At 40.4% G+C, this 9,033-nt stretch overlaps 1 pseudogene; it reads left to right on the top strand.

The window, feature by feature from the left end:
* The window catches only part of LOC100913879, a 39,644-nt pseudogene extending 30,611 nt beyond the window's left edge, over positions 1–9,033 (top strand).

The following is a 9,033-nucleotide window of genomic DNA, read 5'->3' on the forward strand; positions in this document are numbered from 1 at the left end:
TATAGTCTGCAAGAGAACCTGACTTCCTACCTGGAATGCTCCTTCCTCATTTCTACCTCCTTTCCAAGTTTCATTCAAGCCCAGTTAAAATCTCACTTTCTACAATCATTCCTCTTAATTCTAGTGCCTTCTCTCTGTTGATAATCTCCAAATATATTCTGCATTCTTTGTACATGGTTGTTTGCTTGTTTGGTTATGAATAGGAATAGTATTTTATCTTTCTTTGTATCCCCAGTGCTCAACACAATATATTATATACCAGCTGCTTAATATATATTTATTGACTGATTCTACCAGTTTTCCATACCCATGGCATATCCTTTGCCTACTTCTTCCTTGTGGTAACTCTCACCTCTTACCCTGTGACTGTATCCCCAATACAGTGTGTTATATACTAGCTGCTTAATATATATTTCTTGACTGACTCCACCAGTTCTCCACATCTGTGGCATATGCTATACCTCCGTCCCCTTTGTGGTAATTCTCACCTCTTATCCTGTGAAAGTAACCTGGAAAGTAAGACTACTGGAATACAAAGAGAAATTGGAAAGTTAGCATCTAAGTACCGGGGTATCAACTTCTAGTACTTCATTGACCTCTCATTCAAACCTCCTTGAGACACGATCAGTACCACAGCTGACTAGGTTCTTAGGTAGCCAAGACCATGCTTGAATTGGGACTGAGGAAACTAAATGTCCTGTGAAATAGCTTAAAAGCAGTTATCCAAGGACCTCCCCATGATTCTTCTTTGGGGCTCAAATATGAGGCATTGCTGTTTCCTGGAGAAAAAAGTCAAGGGATCAGAGAATACAGCCATAATGTTGTAATTTAACACCTTTGTCTGGTAGAGATGAAGTGATTTGCCCAAAACAACTCATATTAAGTAGTAGAGCTTACTTCTCTGACTCTGAATCCAATGGTTTTTCCACTGTGTACAGTCTAGATGTTTGAGCATCTCTATCCCAAGTAAAATATGCATTTTTTTACATACTTGTGTGTGAGAGAAAAAAGATAGAGCTGCCTCCAGAGCTCAGGGATTCAGGGAGTCTGGAGGTGGAACAGGGACGGAGGAAGATATAAGGAAGAGAAAAACACTTAGAGAAAAGACAATACCCTCTGTAGGGAGTCCAACTGGGTGCTCAACACTACTGAGACTACACCATGAATGATAGTAAGAGTGAGGAAGGAACTCCTTGGCCCAGCCCACATACCCCCATATATTTACATTCACTTGCAATGCCACCCACCTCTCTCCACACATGAGCCCAGAAGCAGCTGTTCCTGTGGTTTCTTTCTAGCTCAAAGGTGTGAGTCTGAGAAAGGAACTGTTTATGTATGAGACTGTAACATTGTGGGGACAGGGGGCCACAGTGATTCAACCCTATGGTGTGCCTTTACAAAATCCTCCCTAGGGAGAATAAATAAGTATGTGACTCAGCTGTCCTTATTTCTGACCTATGGCAGAAGTCTCCAACCTGAAAAGCACTTGGACACAAAAGGTAGAGCAAGGCCCTTCTACTTGGGCATGTACAATTGGCAATGTTGAATCCAAAAAAACTTAACAATGTCATAGAAGAATTTCCCAGATCACAGGTGGAGTTCCTTAGATAAGGCCTTCCTCAGAAGAGAGAATGGGAGCCTTAAGAAAATCTCACTCTATTATGTTACAAATGAAGAAGAGAAAATGACTATAGTTCATCCCAAATGAGATCTGAAGACTCTATCAACTGACTTATTTGCCTTATATAACCAATCATTCCTTAAACTCAAAGAGGAGGAAATGAATGATATCTTTACTCTGGAAGGATATAATTCCATTCCCTCCTCCTGATTGTGTCCTTTTCATTAGAGAAGGAATATTTATACATAGCACAATAGGAAAGGATAAAAAGACTTTCTTCCCTGGAGATGCTCTCAAGATGGATTCTCATGAAACATGATAAAATTCTTAATATTATCATTGCCACTGATAGACCAAAGGATGAAGACAACTGGTGGTTGTGGGGGTCACCCTTGTGGAATACAGCACAGAAAGAGATCTCTATCCTCACCATCTCTAGATAAGGAGGTTCCATCCTTCTGCCCAAGGATAAACAACTCCAGAATCCTGTATTAACTTTCATTCTCACCCTATATCACTGTGACAAACAGATCTTCAATTTGGAAAAGGCACCAGACTCATTGTTTTGGGTAAGATAACCTTGTGATTTGTCTTCGGGGCATTCTGTGGTGAGGCTAGACCCAGATTCCCTTTTTGGAATTGTTGTGTCCTGATGTGTCAACTATGAACTTTACTTTGGACCAGGGACCAAACTGATTGTTATAGGTAAGAGTTTGAGGCTCTTTGGGTAAGGCTGGAGGGAGATGGAAAAGAGATCAGCAGATGGACTTTGAAAGAGAAGAAAGACATATCCCCTATGATCTAATTTATTTAAGTCCTATGACAGTGTCCTAGGAAATGTCAAATGAAAACTTACTATCCTCAGAAATCTTCTTGTTTAACCTAAGACTTTAATAGTTTTATTAGGGTGGGGAAAAAAAATGAGTTGATGTTGACTCTCTAAGGAATCAGAGGAACCTGAGGAAAGGAAAACTTCCTGGCAATGAGAACTATCCTTAAGTGGAACAAGCTGTCTCAGAAGGTGATTGTGGTTTGGGTTTTCTCTACTTACAAATCTTCATGCAAAGGCTGGATGACCAGTTGTTGTTCTTTCTGGCATGAGTTAGATTGGAGAACATCTAAGATATCTTGCTACTCTGAACCCTCACAATTCTTTAAAGTATTTAAGGCTGGGGCAATTTGAGAAGAAGGTCTTGAAATTTCTTCATTCATACTCATTACTAATAGATTTTCTATAGGGAACTTTATGTATCCTTCCTAATTGAATTTTACAAAAGACAGATATGAGTATCCTCGTTCTCAATTCCTGACCTAATCTTGGAAGTGGGGTGGGGGTGGGAGAAAAGTGTGTATGTATATGTGTGTGTGTGTGTGTGTGTATTCTGGGTAGGGAGACTAGAGATCCATGAACATTAACTGCTAAGTCCTCTTTATGAATCCTAGGTATGATTCAGTGCATATTGGAGATATCTGGGTAGAATATAGGCAAGGGGAGATTTGAAACGAAGGTCAGAGACTGTGTACTGGAAATACACAGTACTTTGGCATGGGAACCCAGCTTACTGTTGTTGGTAAGTGTAAACCTGAATTAGGGAGGTTATAAGACTGGAAAAGGGAATGGACAACCGGGGGAACTTAGGCTGAACAGTTGGAGTGAGGTGTTGTTTGTTTACTTTTTCTGAGACAGATACAAATGCCTATTTATTCTGATTAAAGAAAAAAAAAGTCCCTGTGGCTATAGGGATTTTAACCAATGACTGAATGGGATGCTGCTTGCTTTAAAACTAACTCTTAGACTAGCAGAGGACATTTTATTAATCCTCCTGTCATTACAATGGATTTCCTCTATTTTCTATTAGAAATGGAAGGGAGCTAGAATTGGAACAGAAGCACTGGCTTCAAATCCTGTTATTTACTAACCTTTGGCAAATTACAAGGGAGTATGGAATAGATGGTTTCTGGAATCTTAAGTCTATGCTCTATGAACTTGTTCTTATGAATACTAAGGGGGAAAATATTTCATGGGCTCCCTTTTCAATAGTCTCAAGATCTCAATGGCTAATAGGGCAAAAGATGAGGATCATATTTTCATGGCCATATAGCCATCAACAATGGAGACTATTTTTTACCTCCAAATTAAAAATACCTTTCAGGAATAGTAACAGAATCCCTAGGAGGAGACTTGAGTTGAGGAGGGAAGAGCAGGCAGGAGTAGTTTTTTTTCCAGTGTCTGCTGGTGTGTGAACAATGAAAGACAGTTCTTTGGAAGTGGCACCAGGCTGTTTATTGTAGGTAAGCAAAGCAGTTTTTCCCATGCTATAAATCTGGTGGTCAGGATTGCCTCAGGTAAGGTCCCAAGAGACTGACAGGGATAGGATGAAAAACTAAGGAACATCATCAAAGAAAAGGGGAAAAGGAAAATGCCTACTTGAGGGATAAATTGAGAGGTAGCCCCCTCTTCTTTATCTAGACAATCAAGATGGGACATAGTTTGACAGGAATTCCCTGCTTAAGATGTGCTTGTTTTGTTATAATACTGTTGTGATGTATTAACATTTGGGAGGAGTACTTTGGAGAGGAGACTCAGCTAACAGTCTTGGGTAAGAAGTGGGGTCTTGGGTGGTAGGGAGTGGTACAGTACCTTAGGCCTTCTTATCCTCCCTTCCATGGACTCCACTATGGACTTTAACTCTCACTTGCCAAATCTTTTGTCACTGCTTCTATAAAACTTTGGATGATACTCAACCAATGTAATTTTTCTTCCCCAGTCTAAGAGCTGTTGTTCCACTCTCCCATGAACCTCTCAGTTTATTCTTTTTCTTTTACACACCTCTTTCTGTTTCTCCTGAATGTCTGTCTAGTCCATTCCATTCAGCAAATATTTGTTCAGAGTCCCTCTTTATGTATAAATCTCCTATGACATCTCTCTCCTTCTCTTTCTTCCACTGATTTCTCCCTGTTGTACTTCGAAAACTTTTCTTCTTTCACCTTGATCTTCTTTTGGCCAGATGCCTTTGTCCACAATGAGTCCATTCAGAGCCCAGGAACTCATTTCCATTCCCATCAGAACTCACATGGGATCTCAATTCAGAGGGGGAAGAAAATGAAAGAGATAGAGCGCTGGTTTTATAGTAGCAGTTTAGGGCTGTGGACAACTCACCCCTCACTTTTGGAGATGGAACCAAGCTTGTAGTGACAGGTACGGGAATCCCACATTAATTGGGGGGCACATGACTTTGTTTCACATTGGTCAACTCTTTGAATTAGTGCCAGGAGAGAAGAGGGGATCCGAACCAACTCTGAGTTTCTGGATCTGCAGTGATCGATCCTCTCTATCTTTTCGAGAGGCAACCCTGATTCATTTTCCATGATCCTTGATCTATCTTTCTGCATAAGGCTGAGTTCTTCAATCCACATACATATCTTAAACTTTATATTATATTGTCTTCTTATCCTTGGTCCCGAATTAGCTTTGCTTGCTTACTGAATTTGTCTTTATCCATATGTTTTTCTCATCTTTTTTTCATCTTTCCCATTCACTCCCTTAATTATGCATTCATGCCTCCTTCTTTGTAACTCTGTTTTAGAGGCAGTTTCTTTTTCCATCTCTATCTTTATCTCATCTGCACTCCAAGTGACTTGTCTATTTCTTCATCTCCTCTCTTTCATCACTCACAAGCTCTCTAAGTCTCCTTGAGCTAATTTTCAGAATTCAGAGATAATGTCTATTGAGATCGGAAAGGTCAAAGCAGAGATAGGGAGTGGCAGTTACAACTCAGAGAAAAGGGGGAATTTGCAGTTGCAATTGCCTATGCTTGTGAACTTCAAGTGACTAAGGGCAGAATTTCATGTGGCTTCAGTGGGTACCAGGTTCCATTTTAGAAAATCAAGCCTATGTGAGCATTTTAGCTTAGAAATGCTAACGACCTGAGTAGAAAGCCCTAGGAAGGAGAAAAGTGATCCTGCCTCTCCAAACCTGAAGTAGGCTGTGATGAGACAAAATATCTGCTGGGGGTAAGTACAGAGAAATTCCCTTAAAAAGAATGGAGCAAACTTTAAGCAATGTACTCAGAGAGAATATAGAAAAGCTGGTGGGGTTGGTAGTGAGGGAAAGGAGATACAGAGCCCGGTTTGAATATAGGTATTATGTTCCTTGGAAGAGTCTGGCTATAGAATCAAAGATCTAGAACTGAAAGAATCTTGGAGATCTTCCAACAAGATTATATTTTACATAAGAGGAAACTGGGGTCAGAGAAACTTGTCAGATCATAAAATTAAATTGTGCAAAATCCTAAGGATATTTAAAAAAAAACTAAAACATGGTGCCTACCTCCTGCAGCAATTCACACTCTTGTTGGGGAGACAACATTCAAACTATTATGTACATAGAAGAGATAGATAGCTAGAGTAAATAGAAGGTAATACTAGAAGGAAGGTGGGGGAAAAGTTATTAAGTAAAGATCTCTTGCAGGAGGATCTTTTCAAACTAAGTCTGGAAGAAAGTCAAGGAAGCTAAAAGACAGAAGTGAAGAGGGAGAGTTTTCCAAATAAAGATGACAGCCAGTAAAAACAAAGGAAAAAAAATGACAGAGGAGAAATCGAGTGTTGTGTCTGAGGCACAGCATAATTGATGTCATTTAATTATAGTGTTGGTAGAGGGAAGTCAAATTAAAGAGATTGGAAAAGTAGAAAGGTGCCAAGATTGAAGGGCTTTAAAAGCCAAATGTAATATTTTATATTTGATCCTGGAGATAATAGGGAGCCAATGGAATGTGAGAAGCTGAAAGTGGTATTGGGGCCAACACCAGACCTTTGTCTTGGCAAGATGGCTTTGGAATCTGAATTAGGATGGTTTGAACTGGGGAGAGACTTGAGGCAAGAAAATCAAGACTAGGGAAATACTCCTTGTGTGAGGTACTAAGCCACTGTACCAGGTTGGCATCTATGTGAGTGCAGAGAAGGGGAAGTATAGGAGATATTGCAAAGATAGAAACAAGATTTGCAAAATATATATTTGTGATGAATGAGAATGAAAAATACAGGATGACACTGAGGTTGAAAGTCTGAGCAATATGAAGTATGGTGGTGACTATAAAAGTAATAAGAACGTTTGGAAGAAGGGAAAGATGGAGAATGGGGCAGAATAGAAAAAAATGGATTCTGTTTTTTTATTTGGAGAGGCCTAAGGGATATCCAGTTTGATATATTTAAGTTAGCAGATGATGCTAGATTGCATAAATGTTGCTAGACTTTTCTCCTTTCACTGACTAAAAAGGCATCTCTGTGACCAGTCCTGAATCCCAATCCCTTTCCATTTTTCAGATGACCTAACCAGGGTGACTCCCCCAAAGGTGACTGTGTTTCAGCCATCTGAAGAAGAGATTGAGAAGAAGGGAAAGGCCACTCTGGTCTGTCTGGCCACAGGCTTCTACCCTGACCTGGTGGAGCTGAGCTGGTGGGTGAATGGGCAGGAGACCCAGGTTGGAGTCAGCACAGACCCTCAGCCTTCCAAGGAGCAGCCCTATAAGAACGACTCGAGCTACTCACTGAGCAGCCGGCTCCGGGTTTCTGCTCCCTTCTGGCGCAATCCCAAGAACAGCTTCCGTTGCCAAGTACTGTTCCATGGGATTTCAGAGGATGAGGACTGGAAGGGTAATGGGAGTAAACCTGTTACTCAGAATGTCAGTGACCAGACCTGGGGAAAGGCGGGTAAGAACAATATAAGCTGGTCCAAGATAGAAATAGTGTGGGAAAAAATAGATCCAGACAAGGAAAAGGAGGAGGAGGAGGAGGAGGAGGAGGAGGAGGAGGAGGAGGAGAGGGAAGACAATCAAATAGAGAACCAGAATAAACTATCTCCAAGGATCTCCCCATATCTTTTGCATTCAAAGAGGAGAAAAATCACTTCCCTGGAAGTAACCAAGGCCACTTCTTGAGTGAAAAAGATATCAATCCTAGCACACTTTTCCTGCTCAGTCACAATTAGAATCTTATAGAGGACACCCCTAGCCTACCAACTTGTATAGTTCAGCAATTCACATAGTGTTCTGTTGACCTTGCATCCTTCCATTTGTCCAAGATCACAGGGTTTCTTTTTTAATGATTGTATTAAGGAGAGAAATATAGGACTGAGGTTACATCAGAATAAATCCAAATTCACATTTTATTTGAATTATGAGTATTTGCTTCATGATTTATTTATGGTTGTAGGCCTATAAGTTTATATTAATCCCTGTAGCCTACCTAAAAGACAACATCTTGGGGAAATTCTGGGTTTCTCATATATGTCCCCAATTTTCTCTTTCAGATTGTGGTGTTACTTCCGGTAAGTGAAACCTTCTCTTCTCTTCCTGTACTACCAGCCACAACCTAGGTCAGCTAGCCGTTAGTCAATAAATATTTATTAAGCTACTACTACATGCAGAGAGCTAAGTGCTTGGGATATGCCTATCCCTATCCTTGAGGAATTTACAATCTAATGGGAGAGGCAATATGACAATAAGCAAAGAGTTATGCACACGTATAACAAGCTCTTGTACATGATCTAGAAATATTCCCCTTCTCTGCTCTATCAAGTGGTAGGAATGTGGGTCTGGGGAAGTTAAAAATGCTTTCTTATAGAGTTGCAATCCCCACAGAGTCCTATCAACGAAGTATCCAGTCTGCCACCTTCTTCTATGAGATTCTCCTGGGAAAAGCTATGCTGTATGGACTGCTGGTCAGTGTCCTAATGTGGAGAACCATGGTAAGGGCATGAAAAAAGGAGGAAGGCAAATGGGACATGTCCGTTATCTAAAATCAGCCCTTGGGAATTTTCTTGAGAGGGAAAAGGAGAGAGAAGAGGGAAAATCCCAAGAAGTACAGAAAATAAACCCAAAATAACTTAAATGTTTTAAACTTACAAGTGGAATTGGGGAGAGTGGGAAATTCATATTGAAACCTATATACAAGGTGGGCTAGAGTCAAGGGACTCTAACAGGAGTCAGTTACCTACTGAGACAATACTTAAGTATTTGCAACTTTTGAGCTTCTCTTTCTCCAACATATCTCTTCATTCAATTTCTCATTACTATATTACCTGGAAAACCTATATAATGGTAATTTTATCTCTTCCTCAGGCCAAGAAAAAATATTCCTGAGGCCATGAGTGGAGGTAACAATAGGGAGGAGAGACCAGAAGACTTCAGCATCCTATTTTGGCTAGTGGTTTTTTTTGTTCCTAGCCTATGTTCCAGAAGAACTATTACATGCTCCGTTCCTATCTTCAACTTTCACAGGTCTCCTCAGAAAGAACTCTGAAGCTCCCAGGGGATAAAGATGGTGACTTAATCCTGAAAAAATAAAAAAAGGTCTTGCCCTGCTTAGCTATTAGCAACTGTGTCTCTACCTTTTCTCTCTCCCCCCCTCCCCCC

This window comes from Sarcophilus harrisii, chromosome 5, assembly GCF_902635505.1.
Source record: "Sarcophilus harrisii chromosome 5, mSarHar1.11, whole genome shotgun sequence".
Classification (NCBI taxonomy): Eukaryota; Metazoa; Chordata; class Mammalia; order Dasyuromorphia; family Dasyuridae; genus Sarcophilus; species Sarcophilus harrisii.